Source organism: Ambystoma mexicanum, chromosome 7p (assembly GCF_040938575.1).
Source record: "Ambystoma mexicanum isolate Mex_15411 chromosome 7p, UKY_AmexF1_1, whole genome shotgun sequence".
Lineage (NCBI taxonomy): Eukaryota > Metazoa > Chordata > Amphibia > Caudata > Ambystomatidae > Ambystoma > Ambystoma mexicanum.
Window position 1 is genome coordinate 228682725 of NC_090939.1, and position 26096 is coordinate 228708820.

At 48.6% G+C, this 26096-nt stretch overlaps 1 protein-coding gene across 1 annotated transcript in view; it reads right to left on the reverse strand.

Annotated features, from left to right (window-relative positions):
* CHAF1B (chromatin assembly factor 1 subunit B) overlaps positions 1-26096 on the reverse strand; it is a 541423-nt gene that overhangs the window by 235901 nt on the left and 279426 nt on the right. The gene's annotated exons all lie outside the window — the stretch shown is intronic.

Consider the following 26096-nt stretch of genomic DNA (forward strand, 5'->3'; position numbering starts at 1 on the left):
CTATTTATGTAGGGGTGGAGCAGAGTTTATGTTAGGTGAATCAGTCACTTAACTGAAAAGACGAATGGAGGTTACCCACCTCTTGGTTCTCCTGGTGTTAACCTTTGGGTCCCGTTATTAAGCTCTGTGAATTCACTACCCAATAGTGGCAATAAGAGCAGTTTCTCAGTTTCATCTAGAGCTCTCTTCCGTCCACCGCCTGTCTTGACGGAAGATCAAGGCACATGATTCGGAAGAGAAGTGCACCGACCTTGGTGCTTGGAATGTATCACTTTCTGGATGTAACCGCTGAAGCAGTATGTGCTCTCTCCTTGACCCAGACTCCCTTAACTTTAGCCCACACCTTTAGGCCGGTCAGCCTAGCTACAAGTCTTTGTTGTGCAGTCGGTGTGGCTGCCAACAGCTGCTCCAGATTGGTGGAAGATCAGGGCACGTAACGCTAGTGCAGACATCGATCCTCCCAATGGCGTCCTTGCCCGAGCAGCCAACGAAGGGCAGAGGCAAAGGGTTCCTTCCTGTATACCTGGTGCCCCAGCCCTGCAACATTTCCTGGTTGAGACTTCTGAAACAACCATGCAAGGGACGAAGACACCCTTCTTCCACAGGCTTCGCAGCTACACCATCCCCCCCTCGCACCCATGTTAACCTGATCTACATAGAGTTTTATACTGTCCCTCATTTAGCCCTACAGGAGAATGTATTGCTGTGCTCTATTCTCTTGCCTCCCATCCAAGTGTTGAACTAAAAGCATGCTGCACTTGTTCCTATCATGGCACCCTATAATTCCTCTCAGCTAGATATCTCCTCAGGAAATACATTGCATTATCTCGATAAGGCACCCTAATTTGGTAGTGCATCTCAGTACCCTTTGTAAGTGCATTACACTGTTCTAAACTGTGCCCTAGAGTATCCAAGGTATCTCAACCCAGGAACCCATGATGGCGCTTTGATTTAGTCCCTATTGTATTCTACTATATTTTCATACCTAGGTGCATCTTTGTAAAAGCATTGCTCTATACGGTGTATGTGTGATGTTCTCATCTAGATACCCCTAACACAAGGCCTTGCATTATTGAATGTATGCATTTATGCATGCCTTTTCACCTCTAAATCTGCCCAATATTTCTACTAGTTATGCACTGTTGTGTTTGCATGTAGAAGTCCCAGCAAAGGCCAATAGTATTGTTTTACTGTGCTCTGTTTCACTTCACAAATGGGTATCTCAACAAACCCATTAACATTTCAACCACACTCGTTCACCACATGCTGATCAACCACACACATGACTAGAGAAAACCTCTCCCGAAAAACACTCCAAAACCGCATCTCGAATCATTGTGCAAACTTCACAACCTGAATCCCGGACGTGTCTTGATGTCCTATTTTAGTTTGGTTTATTATTTATAGAGCATGCCTAACCCGGAGGTATCTGGGTGCTTGAGCATGGAAAAATTGTTAGTTACAGACACAGTATATTAAATAGTACTTAGGACCAGGTTACAGGTGGTTAGCATGTTGATGGCAACAATCAGCAAGGCAAGGGATGAGACAGACAAGTTACAGTTTTAAATAAATAGTGATCAGTATGACTACAGCCTGGAATGGTGAGGGCAGGTCGGGAATATACATTGGGCAAAATATACATTGGGCAGATGCTAAGAGAGATAATAGTGACTAACGTAGTAGATGACAAGACAAAAACACAGATGTCATTATGCAGAGGTTGGCCAGGATAGACTTGGTTCAGTTGAGGCTGCTTGGGTAGTTAGGCGAAGAGCCATTCCTTTACTTTAGATCTGAGAGACCAGAAGGAGGGTTCGGCTCAAATAGCTGATGGGAGGGAGTTCCAGCATTTGGCTACAAGCACTGGGAAGTTCGACCCCCCTGCCGTTTTCAATTTATACTTGGGTATATTGAGGCAGTGCAGGTAAGTAGATCTGGTGGGTCTGGTAGATTGGTGCCTTCAGAATTTATCTGACAAATATTGGGGGGCTATTTTGGCCAGACTTTTGTGCGTAATGATGAGCGTGCGAAGTTTAATTCTGTCGCATACTGGTAGCCAGTGAGAGTCACGTCTGGTGGACAAGATATGGCTGGAGTGTGGTATGTTCAAGGCACAGCAAATGGCGTTGCTCTGGAGAACTTGTAATCCCATTCAGGTTATCCTCAGAGGAACCTAGAAAAAGGGTGTTACAATAGTCCATTTTAGACAATATCAAGGCCCTGGCTAGCATGAGGCAGCTGATTGTGGATAGAAAAGGTTTGTAGGAGTTAATTCTATTATTAGTACATGCAGTGGTGGTTGCTGTGGAGTTTACTTGTTTTTTTAATTGAGAGGGTAGAATCTAAGTAAACGCCAAGGGTTTTAACCTCTTTGGCAACTTTGATGATATTGCCATCAATGTTAAAATGATTTGTACATGTGGTCGTTTAAGACGGGATTAGAAACGGACGTTCAAGAGCTCCGTCTTGTCATTTAAGCAGAATCTCTCTCATAGCAACCCGTGAGGGTGATGAGGACCTGAGTGTCATCTGCATAGTTTGTGTAGGTGACACCCAAGTGGTCAAGAAGATCAAATAAGATCTTAGTAAATATATTATAAAGCGTAGGTGAAACACAAGAGCCTTGCGGGACTCCCCAGTGGATGGGTACTGGCTCGACGGCCGCAGTTGGTGCAAAGACTCTGGTTATTCTATTTGTAAGGAAGGATTGAATCCAACTGGCAGCATTTGGTGAGAATGCTGCTGCAGAGGAGAGATGTTCAGTCAAGATTTGGTGGTCCACAAGGTCAAACTCTGCTTATAGGTCCAGCAGGAGCACAATGGTCAGATTGCCCTCGTCTTTGGCTTCGTCCATTTGGATCTTTAGATCCAAGAGGGCTGTTTCTGTTCCGTGTCTGGGTCTGAAGCCAGACTGACGCAGGCCGAGAAGGTGATCTTCCAAATGTTTTTGAAATTAGAGATATGCTACTCTATTATCTCTAGCAGGAATGGGACCGTTGTTATGGGTCTCAATTTTGGCAGTATGTTTGGATCTAGGTTGGGTTTTTTGAGGAGAGGCATGCCCCATGCCTCTGAGGTTCTTGGGGACCACACAGTTTTTAAAGAACAAGTTAATCAAAGCTGTGATGAAAGGTGCCAATTATTTTGCGCCTTCCTTAATTACTGAAGCAGGGCAAGTGTCTCCCTGGCAGTTCGAACGTTTGAGGCCTGAAATTATATTTGCCACTTCTTCACTGGATACTGGGTAGAAGTGGAAGGGAGGGCAGGGGAGCTGTTGTTGAATAGGCATATTGGGTATGTGGGTGTTGGAGGTGAGACTATTCTTCTTTATCTCCATTTTGTTTTGTAGTAAGACTAGTTTGTCTGATCAAGCTTTCTGTTGTTCTCACACCAGGCTTTATCTTTAGTGCAATCCTCTGTGGGAGGTGCTGGAGACTCTAGTTCTCTTAGGATAGAGAAGATCTTTGTGTACCAGATTTAGCATTCTGAAACCTGCTGTTATAGATCTTAGTGTTGGTGATGGCAGCTTTGTAAGAAGCTGCTGCAGAAGCGAAACTTTCCTTGTTCAGGGCTGACAGGGATTTTCTCCCATTGGCTTCAGATAGTCCTTTTGACGTTGCGTAAAGCTTTTAGTTCGTCAGTAAACCATTTGTTTAAATGGGCAGCCGGTTTTGCCTCTCTCAGTTTCAAAGGCATGTTCAATGGTACTGTTGTACAGGTCGACCAAAGAAAGGGGATCCAAGTTTGAGGTGTGAGGAAGACCAGGAGAGAAAAAATGCAAAGAGTCCCAACCCCCAGACATGGGGCTGTGATTGATCGCTCCTGATCAACATCCTTTGTTCACAACTAAAAACAAACCCATGCACCTTTGCATGTCTGTACATGCAATAATGTGCCTCTAGCATGATTCAACACCAATGTCAGGAAATGATAGTGAACTTGAGCCCCCCCTGGTTTAAGACAAGTTCTGAATTGTTGCATAATGACACTTGATAAGAGAATATGCAATGCAGTTGGATAGAATTATCTTCTCAAAGCATGTGCATGCATCATGCAAGCTGCTTAAGGTACCGGGAGATGACAAGCCGTCAGTCTGGAAAGATTACATAAAATAGTCATTTTGGGAGAAATCAACGAAAAGTCGGTTAAATGCATACATTTTAAAAGCGCACATTTCCTGCTCTCAGCCTTTTACATCGCGCCCAGTCTAAATACAGCAAAGCAAGCATCATTGTTACTTAGTATTGCATGAAAATAAAAAACGAATGGTTCAATGATCGGATTTCCGCTGTATAAATACAGCCGAAAGTGCCAAACATTTCAACCATCCGGTTTTCATTATAGCGGACAAGGGAAGCAGGGATGTCACCCTTGTTCGCTATAATGGAATCCGCATCCCTCCAAAAAATTTTGGGGGAAAAAATACGAAGAAAAAAACGCAACAAATAAATATGAAGGGAACTGGCGCTGCAGGGAAGTGTGCCACCAAAAGGTAAGTAAGAGGGTGGAGGGAGCAAGGTATACAAAGGCAATTTAGCTGTGGGGTTATTTAGAATTTGACATTTTCGTCTACAAAATGTTCGTATTCGAGATACATGCATCCTGTTACTCTCGTTGGAAAGAAAACCTGCTCAAGGATAACAAATTCCCTTCTATCAGCATAGGCCTTTCCTTATCAACCTTCCCCAGGACCCAGCACACCAGCAAGGCCAACACCACCTGAATACAACTGCTCGGACCTCTCTAAATGTGGTCTATACATTTAATTCTTGTTGACAAAATGGCGGCTGTAAGATGGAAAAATCGAATCTTGGTTTTGAGGTCTATTGAGCACATATGACCTCTGTGCAGAGCTAGTCATTTTTTTAACCTTGGATTTGTGTACCTTCATCTTTTCAACCCTTCACTCGTGTGGACTGAGAAAGTCCATTAAACGGTAGTCAGGTTTTCTGTGCTAGGCTCTTCGAAAGCGTACTTCCTCCATTTGTCTAACGGCAAGGCTAATAATTAATCTCCATTCTGAAGTCTGTCTTCATCCCATTTTTTAAAAATTTTACAGATCTTTGACTAAACAAACGCCGCTTTTCTGCTAAATCCCTTTCCGTCTGGCGAGTAAAATGAACGGCAAGGTAACCATAAATCATGTTGCTAAGGTCTGTGCAGTTTGCATTCCTATTTGCCACGTGTAGATATACACTGCATTTTCTTTACAGAACTCTGGCGAATACGTGGAACAAGTGCTTTACAAGGTGCAAAATTCAAGCAGCAAGCTTCTTGCCAGCCATAAAAAGGTCACTCACCACCTCAATTCTATGCATACACATGGCACAATATTTTTTTTTTACAAACTATTTCTCAGGAGCACAAATTACAAGCTTATACATGGGTGCGACTAACAGTTTTCAACTCGTTTCCCCCCTTTGTCCATTCCCATCGCCAAATCTCCATGTTCCATAGGCTGCTGAGTTTAACCATTATAACGGCCCCTTCCTACCCCGCCAGCCCCCCTACTGCCAATGTAACTTTCAACCTTTGAGTGTAACCCGACTATTCAGCACTTATGGATATCTTGCAGGCCAGACTGAGCTCCCGGGGTCTGCCTAGCTACAGTACAGAGACCATGCGGCGTAACCTGCGTTTAAAGTACATTTGTTCTCGGTCTTCCATGAACTCACGGAACGGCATCCAAGTGTTCAAGAATTTCGCGTAGGAGCCAGAGGCCATTGCAGTCACCTTGTCCATGGACATCACTCCCCACAGTCTCACCCACCACATAGCCAAAATCAGCCCTGGTTTGTTCTTCCACACCTGTGCCAGGGTGAATCTGTCCGCCCTCAGCATGTGAGGGATAAGGCTAGCTTTAGTTCCTGTGTTCGCATAGCTACCATCAACTGCATCGCCCAGTAAAACCACCACCGGGTCCATAGGAAGTTGGGTCCACCACATATGGATTAGGTCCACAGGCTGCCCACAACGCCTCCAACATGACAGGGGCAGTCGCTGTGGTGTCATGTACCACCTCAGGCAGAGTTTATATGCCGCCTCTTTAATTGAAACACACTCAGAACTTTTGGCGGCCTGATGCCATATACGACTCCATGACTGCCTCGGGATTGGTTTTCCTACATCTCTACATCCAATTCCCATTTCAGCACGTATGATGGGGCTTCTTCTGGGTCTGCTCCCCCCCCCCACCCCCCATATCAGCCGGTACAGTCTGGATACACCCTTCTCCACGGCTCCTTCACATCGAGTTTCAGCCCGACTGGGTCCCGAGATGCTCCCTCCCGGACCGTAGTGTTTGTGATCCAAGGTCTAAATTGGATGTAATGGAAGCGTTCCCTTTTGGGGATGTGAAATGTATCTTTACATCCTTCGAATGTTAAGGGTGACACCCCCCCCCCCGTGTACAGATCCCCTAATGCTGGGGCCTGCTCTCTCCCTCCCCAGTGAGTCCAAAAGTCAGGTTGCATTCCCGGTGTAAAGTCAGGGTTATGGGCCGCTGGTCTAAGAGGGCCTCCCCCAGCTTTTATCAGTTTTCCCCTTAGTGCTTTATCCCGGTACAACAAGGTGGCCTTAGTGGTCTCCAATAGTGTGCCTCCTTTACCTCTATGCCGCGCCGCGAGGAATCCCAAACTCCAAGGGTGTCCTAGTTGCCTCCCGTTCAAGAGAGGCCCAATGATTTTGGTTTACCCTGGGAGCCCATTGCAACATGGTTGCTACTTGTGCAGCCCAAAGATACCTACGGAGTTCCGGAACCCCTAAAGCCCCCTCAGCACTTGTGGTCGAAATAGCATTTTCCTAGGGACCCTAGGTTTTTTTCTTTTTCCAGATGAAGGACAACTTCTTTCTGTATGTTTTTAATTGCTGGGCCTGGAATGTATTTTGGGAGGGCTCTGGTTACATAAAAACCTGAAACGGAGGGTCATTTTAACTGTCGTTATGCGTGCAAGCCATGATAGTTCCTGCATATCCCAACAGTTAAGGTCTTCTGCCAGTGCTTTCAGCAAGCCCGGGATGTTCGCCCCATACAGTCTCTCACACGTGGGTGGTTAGGTGTATTCCCAGATATTTTATAGATTTCTGTTCCCATTTCAGGTGGTAGCATTCCTTCCCATTCCAACACCGTTCTGGGGCCTCATTGATGGTAAGTGCCTTGGAATGGGAATAGTTTATGTGAAACCCGGAGACCCTTGCAAACCCGTCGAGCAGCTCTATTGCTTTCAGAATGGAGGTTGTGTCCCGCAGAAACATGAGGACATCGTCCGCATAGAGTGCCACCTTCTGGGACCCCCTGGTTCCCACCTCCACACCCCGAATTCCCAGTTCACCCCAGACCTTTTGCACCAGAGGCTCCATGGCCATAGCGAAAATCAATGGCGACAGTGGACACCCCTGCCTCGTGCCCTTACGGATGGGCATATTCTCTGTAAGCTGTCCATCAATTAGTCGTGTAGTCGGGTTCCCATAGTTAGTCAAAACTATGCGGTGTGAACATTGGCCCACACCCACATTTCTCAAGGGTCAATCGTAGGAATCCCCAATTTAGACTATCAAAGGCTCTAGAGGCGTCCAGTGCCACCGCCGTCCTGTCCTTCGTCCCCATTCAATGGTGTCTATAAAACTCCGAATATTGTCATAAGTGTGCCTACCCTTCACAAATCCTGCCTGGTGCGGGTGGATTTTCTTCAGGAGAACAATTGCCAACATCTGGGCCAGGATTGTAGAGTACATTTTGGCATCCCCATTCAGTAACGAAATAGGGCAATAACTTGCACATTCCAATGGGTCCCTGTCCGATTTTAACAGTAACACTGTGGTGGCTGGGCCCATATCCTCGGACATGTACCCCATATATGATTAAATAGCGTTGTTAAGGGGCCCACCAGGATGGTCTTAAATGTTTTATAATACACGTTGCTTAGTCTGTCCGGGCCCAGCGATTTATGACCCTTCAACGCACTTATGACATCCCCCACTTCTTCCTCCCTTATGGGTGCTTCTAGCATATGTCTGTCCGCATCAGATCTGTGGCAGGGTCACTTGGCCCAGGAACGTGCTTGTGCTTCCCTCTCCAGGTCCTCCCCCTTCAGTTATCAGTATAATACGAGTACAACACCTCTGCTACTTCCTTTCCCCTCTCACTATAGCCCCTCCCCAATGTCCAAGTTGGGCAATGTGGTTCTGTGTTTTCTGCTGTCTTAATTTGGCCGCCAGGAACCGGTTGGCCTTATCCCCATTTATATAGTAAGATTGTTTGGTTCGTAAAAAGAAGTTGGGCAGCTTTGTCTGCCAAGTGTGCCTCTAGGGCCACCCTGGCCCTTTTAAGTTCCCACCACGTTTTCTGAGCCTTTGTCTTTATACTCCACCTCAGCCATTGCTATTTTGGCCTCCAGCTCCCACCTCACCCCCTCTTTTCTTTTAACATAATTTGCTGTGTGTGCTATAAACCCGTACCACCGCTTTACTAGTGTCCAAGATAGTGGCCCAGTCCACCCTGTGTGACATTTTCTTTAAAATAGTTCCTTGGGCCTGTTCTATATCTGCTCTGAGAGCTAGGTCTTTTAAGATTACCTCAGTTAGACGCCATGGCTTACAGGTCTGCTGCTGCAGGGACCGCAGCTCCATCTTTAGGGAGACCGGTGCGTGGTCCGTTAAGCACTGCACCCCGATTTCAAATCCTGTCATTTGTGGGATCAGGGTATCTGAGACGAGCACCATATCGATCCGAGAGTAGCCTCTATGCACTGCTGAGTAATGTGTGTATGCCCTTTCCTGCGGGTGAAAGAAACACCACGTTTCGATTAGTCGCAGCTCCCAAAGAAATTTGGCTAGGGCCTGCCTATACATGTCACCTGGAGTAGCCGGGAGAGTCTGGTCCATTGTAGAGTCCATTACGCCATTGAAGTCTCCCCCTAACAGGAATTGCCCCACTCCCCAGTTTGGGCAGCAGCCCAGCAAAAAACGGTCTCGTCTCTCGTTGGGGCATCAATCGCCACCATGGTGACCTGTTGGCCCATTAGAACCTCTCCCAATACCAGGTAGCGGCCTTCCGGGTCCCTTTTGATAAATTGCTTCTCAAAGCTAATTCCCCTAGCCACCAGAAGGCCCACCCCCTTTTCTTTGTCCCACTGGAGGCGAAAAACTGCATAGGGAAGGCCCTGTGTCTTAATTTGTATGTGTTTCCTACACCCATACCACCGAAGAGCCTACTCCTGATCGATTTCCTTTTTATTGGAGAGTTAAGCCCCTGGACATTAGTGTTACAAAGGTTAAGTCAGTCATTATCTGTTTGCGGTAGCTTGCCTACCCTAGTGCAGTTCAGCTCGTCCACCCCTTTGAGCGTTCCATGCATGTCGTGTGTGGTGTCCACCCAAGTATTGTGTTCCTTTCGTATCCCCCCACCCCAACTTCTCCAATTATAACAAATCTTTGAACGATAATAAAAACTCATGTGGTATTGCCAGAGAGACTCACCAGGCTCATTATCCATCTGGGAAATTTGGTATCTGGTCCCCCCCCCTCCCTTTTTTAACCCATTGAAACTATTGCATGCTTGCCCACCGCTGCGGCAGATTGCACATTAAAGCTAACCACAGCCTCGTCGGTTCCTGGCCCTCCAGCAGTTCCCATTTGTACTTTCCAGACCGCTATTCATGTGGGACCCGTGACATTGGGTTCTTTGTTGCGCCCCCAGAAGCGCCGGTTTCCATTTTTCCTTTCAGGTCTCCCTTTTCTCCCCCTGTTTCCAGGAGAGGTTTTTCTTTGTTGTTTTCGCCACCTTCTTCCTCCCTCATGAGCTCCTCCAAATCCTCTTCCTTTGTAACTGTGTACTTCTGGCCCTTCCATTCAAAGCGGAGACCCGTCGGGAATGGGCAACGGTATCGCACACCTCTATATCTCAGCCAGTCCGACGACCCCCAGCTGTTTTCTCCTGATGAGAGTAACAAGGACCACATCTTGGAATAGCTGGACAGGTGTGGTTCGAAAGCTTATATAGGCTTTTTTCCGGGCGGCCCGCATAATGTCCTCCTTTAATTGAAATAAGTGTATCCGGGTCAGCCCATCGAGTCAGGTTTTTGTTAAGTTGAAACGTGCAGTAGACCCTATGCGCCCAGTCTAGTATCTCTCCATCCTCCGCACCCAGGATTTGTCGGCACACCTCCGTCACATATTGTTGCAAGTCTGAGTCCATCACAGACTTCGGGATCCCTCGGATCCGTATGTTTCAACTGGATCCGTTCTCGGCATCCTCCTGTTTGTTCTGGACCCACTCCATTTGTTGCTCGAGTTCATGCGCTCTTTTGAATAGTTCATCTTGCTCATGTCCTTGTTCAGCCACAGTGGTCTCCGCCTAGTCGACCCTTCTCTCTACCGCCATGAGCCCTTTGTTAAGGTCCGCAATGCACTTGGCCAAGTCAGATACGCTGTCTTTGAGGTCCTTTTTGATCTCCTGCAGCATTGCTAGCAGATCAGATTCTGCGGATTGGTGGATCCTCGGGCTCTCCTGAAGCCTACGGGGGAGGAGAAAGTCGCTTGCAGTTGGCTGCGTTTCTGGATCTCTGCGGATTGCATCAGGGCTTTGATATTGTCACACGCCGTGGGGGTTGGCGGGTGTGGCATCGATGGCGTTTGGGTCGCCATTAGCCTGGGCCATCACGCTCCCACGCATCGAGTATTGACGGTATAGGCTTCTGAGGCTAACGTCGTCTGAAGCCTTTTCCGTAGTCTCAACCCAGAAGTCTACGCGTTGCAACCTTTGCGCGCTAGGCTTTCGGGTTGATGCGCTGTTTTCCTCCGCTCCGGCAATGCTGCCTCTGTCGTCCTCCCGTCTCCTGCGTCCTTTTGCTTTCTCTGTGCTTGCCTCCCGCGCCAGCCCTGCTTCCCCCTCCTATTATTTTTGTCTCTACTCACCTTGTCTTCCACTCAGCTCCCTAGTCGTTACTTCCTCTGGTCCCTTGCTTCGTCGTGGGATTCGTCAGAGCTAAGACCTTGCATCGATTATAGGGGCCTGAATAAGGTCACCGTTCGGGATCATTACCCGATGCCCCTCATCTCCGACATTCTGGAGGCTGTCCAAGGCGCAACCAGCTTTTCAAAATTAGATCTGCAGAGTGCTTACCATCTCCTCCGCATTCGAAAAGGAGACGAATGGAAGACTGCGTTCAGAACTCCCTTTGGTCTATATGAATACAGGGTAATGCCGTTTGGCTTAGTCAACTCCCCGGCTATTTTCCAGCGTTTTATAGACCGTTTATTTTCCGACTTATTATACATCAATACTATTGTCTACCTCGACGACAGTTTGGCGTTCTCACCCTCCCCACAGGAACATACTCAGCATCTCAGGAATGTGCTTCTCTGCCTCCAATCTCAACGCCTTCTGGTAAAACCAGAGAAATGTATATTCAATACTTCCTCAGTCCCCTATTTGGGATGCATCCTTTCTCAGGAAGGCATCACGATGGACCCGAGAAAGGTGTCCGCCATCTTAGAGTGGCCGACACCCACCTCGCTAAAGGAAGTTCTAAGGTTTTTGGGTTTGGCCAAATTTTACAGAAAATTCATCAGACAGTTTTCTGAAATAGTGTTGCCCATCACGGCTTTACTGAAGAAAGAGGCTAGATCTTTTTTCTGGACTGACCAAGCCAATCAAGCCTTCCAGTGTTTAAAGAGGAAGTTCTGCACTGCTCCAATCTTGTGCCAGCCGGATTAGACCCAGCCCTTCATCATTGAAGCATATGCCTCTGCAGGCACCTTGGGAGCCGTTCTCCTCCAGGTCAAGAACGGGAAAGAACACCCAGTGGGCTACCTCTCCAAAACCCTCACTGTAAGCCAAAGAAATTATTCTGTAATCGAAAAGGAACTGTTGGCGCTTAAGACCGCATGCGAAAAGTGGAGACACCTTTACAAGGGAGTTCTCATCAGTTCATACTACGCGCAGATCACAAGAACTTGCAGATCCTCAGAAGCATGGAATGTGTACATTCGAGCCAGGCTCGTTGGGCTCATTTCTTTAGCCAATATGACTTTACCATCACATACATACCAGGCACCCAAAACAGTCTAACTGATGCTCTGTCCAGACGAGACACCCCAGATACACAGTCGGTTCCCTCCCCAGAGTACATGTTTCCCCGGAATAGAATCGTGGGTGTGATAACCTCCTTTCTCCAGGAGGTCAGGTCTGTCACCACACCAGATCTGGAAACAAAGATGCCCTGTAATCAGCGATTAGTCAGATGGTCAGACGGTCTGCTGTTGGTTGGCCAGGTTATATGTTCCTTTTAAGACCTTACAGCTGAAGATCCTGAGATGGGGTCATGCCATGTTACTGCAGGTCATAGAGGATCACAGGGCACACAAACTGATTTTCTCGTTCTTTCTTCTGGCCTTCTCTCTCACGAGATGTAAAGAAATACTGCAGAACCTGCCAAACCGGCGCTAAGAGCAAGAATTCCACCCATAAGCCTTATGGCTTGCTAGAACAACCAGAGTTACCTATTCGACCATGGTCCCAGATTTCAACAGATTTTATCATTGATTTACCTCTGTCTCAAGGTTTCTCTTGCCTTATGGTCACAGTGGATTCTTTTTCGAAACTTGCACACTTCTCCCCGCTCCCAGGCGTGCCGTCCGCTACAGAAACGGCAAAGGTGTTTCTCAAGGACATCTTCAGGTTACATGGACTACCAGATACGATCATTTCTGATCGTGGCAGTCAATATACTTCTCAATTCTGGGGAGCATTGAGCGGGCACTCTCCTCTGGCTTCCATTCCCAGACTAATGGCCAGACTGAACGACTAAACGCTTCCCTGGAACAATACCTCAGGTGTTACACCAACAGTTTACAAGACAATTGGGTAGCCCTACTGCCGACTGCAGAATTCGCCACAAACCTTAGTCCTTTCTTCTGTACATAAGGTATACACCCACGTGGTATACTCCCGGTGTTTAAGCCTCTCACCAACGTCCCCACCATTGAATCTACTCTGATGGAGATAGCCTCAGCTCACGGCTCGAAAGAGGTATAAAGAGCAAGCTGATCAGATCACTCTGCCCCAACTGGAAAGAGGGAGATCTGGTTTGGTTGTCAACTAAGTTTTTACCTCGGTGGCTCCACCCAACCAAGTTGACTCCTAGGTATTTGGGGCCTTTCAAGATCGTAAAGAAGGTAAACCCAGTCGCCTTTAGATTACTTCTCCCAAACAGCATGAACCGCATCCATCCAGTGTTTCACTCTTCGCTCATTCGCCCAGTAGATCCCGACACCCCCGCTGTAAGGAGCAAAGGGTTGCTCAGCGGTATCAAGCCTATCCCTGAGGAATATGAAGTAGCTGGCATTCTGGATTCCAGATATAGAAGGGGGCGACTAGAGTATCTAGTGGCTTGCAAGGGGTATCCCCGATCGGAGGACTCTTGGGAACCAGAGGCATACATCCACGCACCTGTTTTGACCCGACAGCTCCATCGGCTCCATGTGGGCAAACCGGGTGGCGTGGGAAGGGGAGGGGGGCATACTGTCACACGCCATGGGGGCTGGAGGGTGTGGCTTCGATGGCGTTTGGGTTGCCATTAGCCTGGGCCGTCACGCTCCCACGCATCGTGTATTGCCGGTCTAGGCTTCCGAGGCCAACGCCGTCGGAAGCCTTTTCCATAGTCTCAACCCAGAAGTCTACGCGTTGCAACCTTCGCATGTTAGGCTTTCAGGTGGATACGCTGTTTTCCTCCGCTCCGGCAATACTGCCTCTGTCCTCCTGTCTCCTGCGTCCTTTTGCTTTCTCTGTGCTTGCCTCCCACGCCAGCCCTGCTTCCCACTCCTATTATTATTTTTGTCTCTACACACCTTGTCTTTCACTCAGCTCCCTAGTCGTTACTTCCTCTGGTCCCTTGCTAGCTTCAACCTACCTGCCTTCTTACCTTTTCCTTGGTTAACTTAGCAGTGGTCCACTCGGGCATCTCTCTCTGGTACATTTCATACCTTGGCAAGTTCCACTCATCAGCCAACTCGGTGGAAAGACCAGTGAGAGACAGCCTGGATAGGGGTTTTTTATGCCTTACAGCTTTTTCCCCTGAATTGGTTTGCTACGGAAGAGGGCCCCCCCCCCCTAGACCTCTTACCCAAGGGTCAGGGTGGCTTCCTTCCGAGGTAGACCCTACCTGCACTCCAAAAAAAAGGTGCTGTGGAAGAAGAGGCTTGGGGAAAGGCTGGATCAAGACACTACAGGTGAGGAGGAAGGGGAGTGGTGTGACCAGGAGACCGGGTTGGAGGGGACAGATTGTGAAAGATATCTCCCAATATCGGACCTTTCGATTTTGTTGCTTGCTTGGACATTTTGCCAGAATAGAGGAGTATTCTCACCTATTGCCCGAGGTTGGGCACCGCTGCACAGTCCCCTTTATTGCCTGCCCCAGGCCGATGGTGCTCTGATCTCCACGAGGTCTCCGCTTCTGTGCCCCAGTCAAGGTGCTCCTTTTCGGTCTATTTTATAGTGTCCCTCCGGCGTGTATGCCTAAAGGAGGACCGGCAGTCCAAAGGTCGCTGCATTTATCACCCAAAGCAGTTTCTTCTACGGTGTTGAATCACAGGGCTATGCTCTCCTGTTGTAGGTCGCCACCCAGGCTACCACGACGGTGGAGGCGCCTACTATACCGGTTCCATGAGGTCTCAGGGGGTGTCCAAACTCCTTGCACCTTCTCAAAGTGTGGTGTAACTCTCAGGGGCCTCTCCGGTTGTCTTTTACTCCCCCTGAACGTTCAGGGTCCCACTTCCAATGTCAGGCCCCTGGACTGCTTGTCACAATGTGGTTCGTGGGACACCTACCTCCCATTGGCGCTGACGAACTGGCAGGTGACCACAGCTTGTGGGGGCCTCTGTTTAACCTGCTCCCACAGGGCTGTTGCTCGTTTTGTCCCTGGGGTACCCTCACTGATCCTTGCTCCACCAGAGGGGGGTCCACAGACACTGGGGCACCGCTCAGTACCTCCTCGCCTTTCTGCCTAACAAGTCATGGGGTTGTGAATCGGTGTTTCCTGCTCCCTGTTCCATTCACGGGTGTGTTGCCTGCTGAGGAGCTCTGGAAGATTCAGAGCAGCGCCCTCCAGATATCTTGTGATGGCTCCTGCGGAGCACTCCCACTGGGATCACAGGCGACTCCTGCAGCCCATCTCAAGTCGCATGCCTATTCCATTGTCTTTGTATATGCCGGGTGCTTCCCCACAACTCCACGGGACTTTCCCCCGGAGTTCATCGTTAAAGGACTGCAGCCCGCCGCGGGGCTGAGCGGCTGCTCGCAGACTATTACATCTCCTACGGGCAGCAATTGAAGCTTTTGAATCCCCGCTGGAGTTCTAGGAAAGCTTGATATCTTCACCCACTTGCCTTGTGCTGTGCGGCCGACTGCGCACCCAGATGCCCACCCAGCGGCTTACAGTGCATTTAGAGTCTGCGCTGGGGGCGCGGGCAGCCCTCAGAAGAGTACCGAGCAGCATGGCTTATTGCTCCTCCTGAGCCCGCCCCTGCCGCCCCCCCGCCGCCTCCTTATCTGCTTCTTAGTTGTGTTCTCTTCCCAGGATCTGTCTACAGTTGAGGGGGATGGAGGTGGGTGGGGGTTTGGGGAGGTCAGAGGGGCCTCCCCACGCGGCGCCTCAGCACCGGACTCCAAGCCGGGGCCACCTGCTCACAATGGTTTTCCTGCCTGGCCATGGGTGGAATGTGAGGACACTTTCGTTGGAATTCCAGGGTGTGTCCATGGGCCAGAGCAAAGTCCGAAAGGACAGCCATCGCTGTTGAAGCATGCCCAAGGCACGAGCCGTCTCGGTGTCCACCTCGATGGCCTGAAGGGACTCGTCCACGGTCTTTCCAAATTATCCCCTAAGGGCATGTCAACACCCTCGACTGCACCTCCTGGCGAAAGTTAGTGGCCCTTAACTATCCTCGCCAGCGAAGGCAAACGCTGTTGACCATTTGGCAGAATCCCGTGTCGGCAAAGTCCGTGGCCACTGTAATGGCATGGTCCGATGCCACCTCGCCCTCCTGCAGGATCTCCAACACTTCCCCTCTCTCGTCATCGAGAAGGAAGTCTAAGAGGGGAGCGATCTTCAAACAGAGCTCCCTGTCGTAGTGTGGCACGATGGTGAGGGCGTTGGCCGCCTTGATGGTCGTCGCTGCTCACGTGATGGCCCGTCGTCCCATGGCGTCCAACTTCTTCCCCTCTCTGTCCATGGGGTGGGAGGTCGTTGATGCTGTGGGATGCATTGACCCACTTCTGCTCTGCCCTGCCCTGCGACATCCCTTTGTCCTGGTGGTGCAAGAATTATCAAAATGGCAACGAAACCCCTGGGTGCCCCAAAACCTATGGAAATTGCACTTTGAAACACGAAAAGATGGCTGCCAAATCTAACATGCATGTTGTCAGTGGTGAAATGGAGACCTCACTGCTGAAACATGTCATTGGGCTGCCCAACCAGTAAAGATGGAGCGCCGATGAAAGGCAGTGCTTTACTGAAAGAAACCCAGAAATTGTTCTTAAATCCCTTTTTACTTGGTTGCTGAAACTACAGAATGCCGGTCCAAAATACTATAAAACATCCAATATCCTTGCTGGGTGTTAACTACCACTTCATTTAAGAAATCAGTTGAACAGAAAATGTCATGAAAAGCGGAATCTGTCATCAAAATATCCACAGCAAAAAGGTGCCTGCCTGTGAAATCAGTCAAAATATGGGCGCAGTACCAAGGGCCACCTTTATGACCGCTGTCAGTAGTTGCATCAGAAGTTTAAACTTGTGCAATTGAAATCACATGTCTGAAAACTAAGCGACCTGTTATTAAGAGGAACCTAGGTTGTAACTATTTAATTTCCATGGTTTAGGAGCTGGAATAAGAGTTCTAGCTGCGAGTTTGAACATTGCAAGTTTGGTTTTAAACCAAGAAAAATGTAATAAAATATTGAATTTAAGCTGAACTCAAAGCCACCCAAACCAGTTCCTCAGCTTCCCCAACAAAAGGCATCTCCCTTCTGCTTCCCACCAAGGCCAGGAAATCACACCTTTGTGAGAATTAGATCAGGGGAGGAGATCTTGGGCTACAGCAGGAAGGGGGCAATGGACTGTCTCTGGCTGAAAGGTTATGCAGATTGTGAAGTGTCAAAAATGGCCTCTCCCAGAGTAAGGGGGAGGAGATTGCTTCTGGGCTGCAAGCAGGAGAAGGAGGCAGGGAAAGACATTTGTTGATTCACAAAGGACCAAAAAGAATATTTCTAAAAAGACTGAATTTACTGTGGACAATTGTAAAAAATGTAAACCCCGGACTTCTAAACCTAAATTTTGGCTGTGCATTTTAAGAGGAGCCAGAACTCTGTGCTATGTTCTGGCAAGTAACTGTAGAAATTGTGGTTTTATACCAAATGTAATTATGTGAAAAGTATGAAACTTCACACGCTTATGCCCAGATACAATGCACACAGTTGATAAACTAGATATTGTGTTCCGGCCCAAAAGGGCAGAATTCTGTCAAAAACCGACAAGATCCTACAATGACGGGGTTTAGAAGAGCATTTGCTCCACAAAATATGTGATCTAGATAGGTTATTTTTGTAAAGATAGCAAAATTGTAAATATGTATTATACGAAAAGTAGATTTCATGTTCAAAAGCCAAGGGGAGGATTCCCTGAATCATAAAACCACATCATGGTGACACCCTGTTTTCTCCTCCAATCCAGGGAGAGGGGAGACTTTAGCCTATAGCCAACCAAGGGGGCGCACTTAGGATAATCCAGCATACACACCCCTTTACCAAATGCATAAATAGAGACAGCTGAGGACTTAGAGACAGATCCACCCACCAACCGATTGCTGGCAGAGCACCTTGCAAGATAACTTGACATCTTCCCTGCGCCAGACTCCAGAAACTTGGCAAGCAGAAAGGCCCATCTCTATAGATGAACAATTCTCGGCTAGGCCTCAAAATTCCAGAAACCAGAATTTACTTCAGACATCTAAGGGGAACCAAACAGCCAGGCTGTGCTGTAACTGCTTTCCGGCTAAGAATTATTATCAGAATCCAAAGACCCAACCCAGTAGAGTCATGATGTGACCAGATAGCTGTGAACGAGAGTCATTGCCGACCCTGTCCAGTCCGGACTGGGACAGGCTGCTGGGCACACCGGTGTGCCCAGCAGAATTTCTGACCAGAATCCCTGATTTTGACAGACCAGAATTCCTGACTGTTCTGTTCAAACCTATATAGTGAGTATCCTTAGTATATGACTGTCACTAGCCTATCTACTGTACATAGCAATCCCTATCCAAATCCATCCTCTATTATATCCAGAACTGCATTGTTAGAATTATTCTTGAACTGCCTGAACACTATCTCATCCCTATTATCTCTTTCTTTACTAGTAGTGTTAAACCGATCTTTGCGCAGATATATTTCATCTGAAGAAGGCAAGCGTCTCGGGAGGCAAGAACCTGATCCAGAGGCGTCCTGGTCTGGTGGCTGTGCTGTTGTGTAGTATTTGCTTCTTCATAGTCCATCCCTAGTGTAAAGAAATCCTGTTTGTCTTTTAAAAGCGCATCCTTGTTTTACAATTTGCCTCTATCTGAAAAAAACAGCCCCCATGAACACGTCCGTAACTTCTTCAAATTTCATGCTAGAAACGAAATTTAAGCGTCTTGTAGCTAACATCCTAAGCTTTCCAGAGAACCCAAAACCGCATCTCAAATCCTTATAGTTCTCCCGCGAGCGTGAATACCGCGTGCAGAAAAGTTTGCCGCAAATTTTCGTTTTGGCAACATCTATTACGTCTAAAATAGCTTTTCATTGCACCCGTCCTCAAATTTCAGTTTTCCCATTGCTTATTACTCTCAAATTATTGCTAGTGTTTGTCTGCAACCAGATAAAGCGGCTCCCATTAGAATATCAACAATTTCAGTAATTTAAACCATTTTTTGTGTTTTACCCATTCCATCCAAAGCCAACTTTAAACCATTTTGACCATTTGCCAATCAGTTCTGTTTCTCTCTTGTGTTTGCTGGGGGGAAATTGGGATTGATATATTTGCTTGAATTCTGCATTCCTGAAACCTGTTCTCTCCTCCTATCCCTCTACATGGCATATTGGGGGATTGAGGGGTGTGCAGTGGGGAAAGAGTAACCATATTGCCATTTGATTGAACACACCCACAAAAGTATTATTGCTGTGCTGCATTGTTATTGCTCATTGTTACTCCTTATGATTAAAGAGATTTGCTTAGTGTGACATCACCCCATTGGTGATCATTGTATACTCTTTAAATATAGTGTGATTATATTGTGAAATCTATCAAATATTTTTACTTTGCAAACCAGCCTGATTCCTGGTTCAGTGTGACCAGGGGGGTTCCAAGAGAGGGGCGTGATATAAGTGGTACATCGTTCAGAATAAAATAACTTTTAGACACAAATAAATAAATAAGGATTTCAGTTGTGCATTGCACGCTAGGCATTGACTTAGGTGAAGTGCCGGATTGAAATGACTTACAATACGGACGGAAGAACCAGAAGATTTCTTCCTCGCCGCCCCCGATACCACCGAATCCGGGTAAGGCTGGGACCTCAAACAGTTGGGTGCAGAGTCCGGCACCGTGTACTTTTTCTCGTAAAGGTCCCTCTTTGCCGGGTTCTTCATAGGGACAGTCCCTCGTCCCAAATGTCAACCAATAGCGGGATCGAAAGTACTGTCTTCCTCTTTGTCTCGTGGCGTTGGTACAGGAAACCCTCTCTTCCTCGGGGGTCAGCTGAAACATCTCCGAGGACCTAGAAATCATGGCATGGAATGAGCCAATCTCGTCGGGCGGTGAGGCTCTGGGCGGCGGAGACAGGAGGTCTCCTAACCCTTCGTCGTCCATACCCGTGTCCAGATCCATCTCTTCCCTCGGTGGAGGGGATGGAGACGAAGGGTGACAAGGAGGTGGAGGGTGAACTCTCCTCTTCTTGGCAGGGGGCTCGCCTGATGGCCCAGGTGCTGCGTGGTCCCCCGCCAGCAGAAGGGGTCTCCTCATCCAGATCTCCAAGCACAAGGTGTGCACCGAAATGTCAGCTGGGGGTTGAGGTGGGAGCGACGGTGGCAGTGGTGTAGGGTCCCCCAAATCCTCTGCACCCTGCTCTTCCTCGTCGGTCTTGTCGCCACTTGTCTCCCTCATCGGGGTCCCTCCCGTAGGACTTGGCCTTGACTAACTTCTTTTCGAAAGTGGTCTGGAGAGTAGAAAGCTCCTCCTCAGAGGAGATGTCCGTGCCCTGCAGGACTACCGTGCTCCCCTCCCCCTTTCTCTGCGACCAGGGGAGACGTTTTCAGGGAGATGATGGGCATCACCATCTCCGCTTTCTTCTCTATGGGCTGAAGACAATTTCCTCCTGGCAGGCAGGGAAACTCTTGCCTTGGGTGCCGCACCCTGCAAATTCATATCCACAGCCTTCGCTAGGGACGCCACCGCTCCTTCAATGGAAGGCTTTGCTGGGTGAATCTGGGCCTTCACGACCTTGGTCGAGCTTGAGGCCTTCACCTTGGGGTGAGGGTCAGCGCCCAGCTCCCCCTTGGCCTTCTCCGTCTGGTCCGTCCGGGGTTTCTCCAGAAGCTTACCCGGTTGGTCTGACTTCCTCTTCGCCGAACCAGAGCGTTCGCTCGTGGTTGAAGGTGCTGGAGACACTGCGTTTGCCCTGGCTGCCGGGGAGCCCGTCTCAACGGCGCTCCCGGTGCTTCACCTTATGTTGGGCCCCCGTCGCCGGAGCACCCTCAAAGGTCTCAGAAGGCCGCTCAGTTTTCTTCTTGTGGCTGGGAAGGCATGCTTCCGGGAATCACCTGTAACGGGCCTTGGCCAGGAGCCACTTGGTGAGGTACCTGCACCGATCCATCATGGTGTGGGGAACCATCTCCTTGCAGAACGCAGTCATCCTCGTGTGCGTTTGGTCCGAATACAGGCAATAGAGGCACAGGGAATGCCCATCGTCCAAGTAGATGTTCCGTAGCCGCATCATGGGCAAACCCTGAAAAGAGGCGTTGAGTCTTCCTTCTCCTCCGTCATGTCCACGGGAGTAGGCCACGAATAATCTTCTGGAATCTTCACTCGATGAAATTCCACCCTGGAAGGGCACTGGAGAATCCGAAAACGGGTCCCTGTTAATTGGATGATGGATCGATGGAGCTTGAGGCTCGATTGACCGAAAAAAAATGGAGGAAACTCTGGAAAAAAGCGCAAAACACAGTAAAAAGCCAAAGAGCTAATCATGAGGACTCACCACTCGAACGTGTGGTAAAAATCTGAAGATAGCTGCCAGAGGAGGGGCTTCGGTAGAGGGCAGTCATTGGCTGGGGGCAGTATGACCCAGAGACCAGTGATTGGTTGTTAAAAGAAAGACAGTTCAGAAGTGAAACTGAAACAGACTGGGAACAATCATGAGCATGTGAATCCATGCCAGACCCCATGCTGGAGAACTTCTAAAAGACAATGGAGAGTCTTCAACACCCACAAAAAGAGTAAAAGATTTTCAGAGTGTGGAAAAAGGTTCCCACACAGAGGTATAAGGAAAAGGAATACACCAGTAAAAGCAAAACGTTCTGTGGTTGACACAGGTCAGGAGGATTTATCCTCGCTATGAAAATCTTACCCAACAACAGGTAACTAGTTGATGACTTAATTGTATGCAAGGTCATAAAAGCAGTCATCATATCAGACATCTACCATCTGCAAACAATACGGCTCTGGTGCACACAGCAGAAACCGCCCAGAAAACACCTTCCCCAGTTGCTCATGGTTCTACACACACCCCAACAGCTAAGCATAACGCCTGGTCTCCCCACCCCACGCCCCCCCAACATCCCACCCCACCTTTTCAGACCAACAAGAGTGCCTAAATGGCAGCAGTGTGTGGTATAAAACCTAATATATTAGATGTATCCAGCATAGGGTTGAGCATGCACCCACTTCAAATTCAAGATCACAAGCACCCTTCCCAATCAAACACCAATGTCCCTGTGCCTGCCATACACATGCAACTCTGCCAATCCTGGAAAAATGGGGCAGTGACAGAACAAAACAGTCTGCCTCCTCGCATGCCCAACAACTATCAACAAATGACATCAGACCTCTTGAGAAATGCTCAAAGTCAATGAACATGAGAAAGTTCTATCCCTCAAGAGCAGCGTATCAAGCAGCAAACCCTGGTATCCAAGGCTACGTACACCACCAGTAAAGCCTCAAATACCAGCAAAGGCCCTTTCATAGCACTCCACACTGCTAAAACCCCACAAACGACGCAGCAGTACCAGAATCCCAGGAGAAGTGTAATGCTATCCATATGTTCTTTATTAACAAGAAATATACCATAAGGCTCCACATCGAGCGCTCCAAATCCCTTGACCCCCCCACCACATTACCCCCCATGGACTATTGAACCCAGGACGGACTACGCTAACCTCTTGTACACACTTGCATCCTTAAAATAGGCCTCTTGCACAGCCAAGCATCCCTTGCCAGCCGGCCACCATCCTGCATAACAACTTTACAGTACTGCCCCCCGATAGTCAACGCCTTGCTCGATGAGGGTACATTCCCAGAATTCATAAATGCAGGGCTTATACGCCTACTCCCGGAAAAAAATTCCTTTTACCTGGAAGACTCAAAGCGCCTGCCGATTACTAGACTCATGTTTACAGATTAAGTCATTAAGAAGGTAGTTGCACGCCAACAATAAAAGAGCAACCGTCTGCCCTGCGGTTGCCAATCCAGGTTCCGCCGCAAACGCTGCACTGAAGCAGCCACCATGCAGGTGATTTAGGACGCCCTTCAGACTATCAAAAACCGAGACTCCTGCCTGCTAGCCCTCATGGACCTCTCGGCTGCGTTTGACGTGGTTGACCATTGCACACTACGCACACTCCTTGTACTTAAGATGCGTCTCTGACATAGCCCTGAAATTGTTCACACCCTGCATATCTGGCAGCCACCAGGCTGTCAAGATGGGCTCCCTCAGGTCTGAACGCAGCTCTGTCTCCTTTGAAGTCCCTCAGGGTTTCATTCTCTCCCAAGCAATCTTTAACATATACATGGATCTGCTAGGGTCACACTTCGATGACCCCAAAATCTTGATACACAAGTATGCAGATGATATACGGCTGTACCTAAAGGCCAAGGGGCAGCCAAATATTACTGGATCACATTTATGTCTTGCAAACTTTCAAACATGGACAAAAAGTGCCTATGTAAAGTTCAACCACTCAAAGACAGAAAGTGTACCCTGGACCACCCATTCGAAACAAGAACGCATTAAAAGCCGACTAAATGAAATGTGCTTCAGCAAGTCTAACCCTCACCTCACGCACTTACCGAAATCCCTAGGCTTCATTATGGATAGAAAACTATCCTGCAAACTACTTGGAAAAAGGATTGTTAGGGCAGTTTATTTTTACCACACTGTTGAGGATGCTACAACTTACTCTGTGGGAAGGTGAAAACACCCGACAAGAAATGGAGGCCAAACATCAAGTAGGACAAAAATGTACAATTAATCCACAAACAAACCTAGAAAATACACTACACGGACATACTGAAAACTAAATCCACCCCAGAATATAAAATTATAATTGACGTATAACGTTTTTATGTAATGATTTTTTAGAACACTTGAAATTGAGATCATTCAATGTCGTACAGACATGGTTCTGGTGTCATTCCGTTCCACATTTAGCCCACTTTAATGGTATGTTGTGTTGGAATAGAAATTAGCATATCCCACCCCCCCTGAGCGCTTTCAGGTGTGGTGAATCCCCTGTGGAGGTAGTTTGGTGTATAAGGGGGGGGAGAGAACCGCACTATGAAACAAAGTGTGAAAATAATGTAGCGCGAGCCATCGATGCATGGCATTAAGTAACACATAGAAAGAAATGCCATTTTGTAATTGTGGCAAAAGCACAGGCTTGCATGACCGCGCTGTGCAAGCCGAGCTTCATGGAAAGATTTCACTAGGCCAAACATTGTTAGGGCACAATGAATGCACACTACCAATTCCCACGGAAGATCACATTCCCCGTGTCCCTTCACTGTTGCAAACGTTTAGTATGCTTCAGAGGAATGCGCCCTGCAAGAGCGTGAGGCACCAGGCTCCGCACAGCACCCATTCATCACCACTAAGCTGCCAGCAGCCCATAATCCTCACCCAGTCAGCCCAAAGCCAACCCCACACCACAGACTCCCACACCACTAGCACAAATCAAGTGTCCATAAAAGATCTAAGCATGTTAAACTGTTTCGCCCCCAGCATAAAATACATCCTTTGTAACACAAGGTACAGGGAGGGATAAATTAAAGATCAAACCCAGGATGGAGACCTTGAGTACGAGAGGTGCAGTATCAACGAAGCCCAGAATGTGTGGGTCAGTGTGACTGTATTTCATCCTCTCTTCCCCCTGGCACCACTCCCTGCGCCGCCAAGGTGCATGCCAGTGTGATATAGTAAGTAGGCTTAGTGTGCTAGAAGAAACCCTGTATTTTTATGGGTGACCCGACCTTCACCAGACTCTAAAATGAGCCCAGCTGACCTACATGGAGCCTGACCGACGGTAGAAGAACCAACCAATTGTAGCTCGACATCCCATATGGATCAGGATGTCTACAGCCAAATGAAAATTGAAAACTTAGACCCTATACGTGATGTCATCAGTGATGAATAGGGCTCTTATAATGCATTGTCATGTCTTGTGAAACCAGAACGTTCTCATGCAGCAGAGTCCTTTGCAGATATGTGTATTCTGTAATATTAAACCTGGTCATCTGTGCAAAGCCATCTCCTGGCTTATTTCCATAGAGGGTTGTATTCACTCTGGAGTTTGCATAAAAAGCGACTTGCCTTCAGCTGTTAAAATATGCGATTCCTAAGGCGTTTGAAGTTGATTTACTGATGAATGAACCCAACACTTTGAATTGAGGGCATTTTATGCCCTAAAGACATGGGTCTGCTGTCATTCAGAGGGGGCGTGGCCTGCGCGCATGCTGTGATGACAGGCTCCTGCAGAGCTCCGTCCGTGATCCTTCAATATGACAAGAATATCGCGGTAACGGGTCGGTAATCCAGGACCGGACAGGACAGAACGGAAGGGGGACCAATTCCCGACACACTCCCTGACTCCCGGCCCGAATCGGAGAAGCAAAGCCAGAAAACGGGAAGCCCAAACTCGAGCCCCTGGGGCCCGCAAGATGGCGTCGCCCGTTGCGCGCCAAGACTAGAGCTGTGACCAAGTGCGACATACTGCAGGGCGAGACGTACGCTGGTACCGAGGCCACCGGGGCTAACTGATCGTGATCCGGCTCCGCCTCTGCCCTGGTGACTGCGTGTAAGAGCGGACAAGTCTGGGATTCTACCCTCCAGGCCTACGGAGCGATCGAGGTGGAAGCAGAGAAATTCGCCCCGAGCTGGGAAGAGCGCAGCAGGTGAGGAGGAGGGAGCGGACCCTGCCTGATAGACCCGGGGTTCCTCCATCGAAGCTCCTCAAAAAGGTGCTGACAATAAGCCCCTGGCAACGGAGGGCCGGGAAACACCGAGCCCCGCAGGCAATCCAGCGACGACAGATGGTGGACCCCTCCCGCCCCTCCAAATCCCAAATAAGCTTCTGAGAGAACGCCATCTTGGATTAGAAACTCACGAGCCGAGAGTCTGCAGACCGGCCCTAGGGAAGCTCCTTGCTAGACACAGTGGCAAAGGCGGGCCGAGACCCTGAAACCGGCGGGCTGCCGGGGCCTACGCCCGGCCGTATCGACGGTCCGAACAGTGACAGCCACCCACCCAATTGCCCTGGAATCGAGAGAGGGGTGTTCGTGAAACCGCAACTGGGTCGCCAGATACGGAGCTGCCAAGGGCTACTCAATATCTTTAACACATCAGCCGAAAAGAAGGGGCTACTAGGACGATCTACACAGTGCGTGGAAACGAACCCGCAGCCCCCCCAAAAATGTCTCCCCCAATAGCAAGCTGAAACTGGTCACCATGGATTCCTTCACAACAGTTAGACCCCAGAGACAGTCACAAAAAGACCCAGAACCTGTCGAGGAACTGCC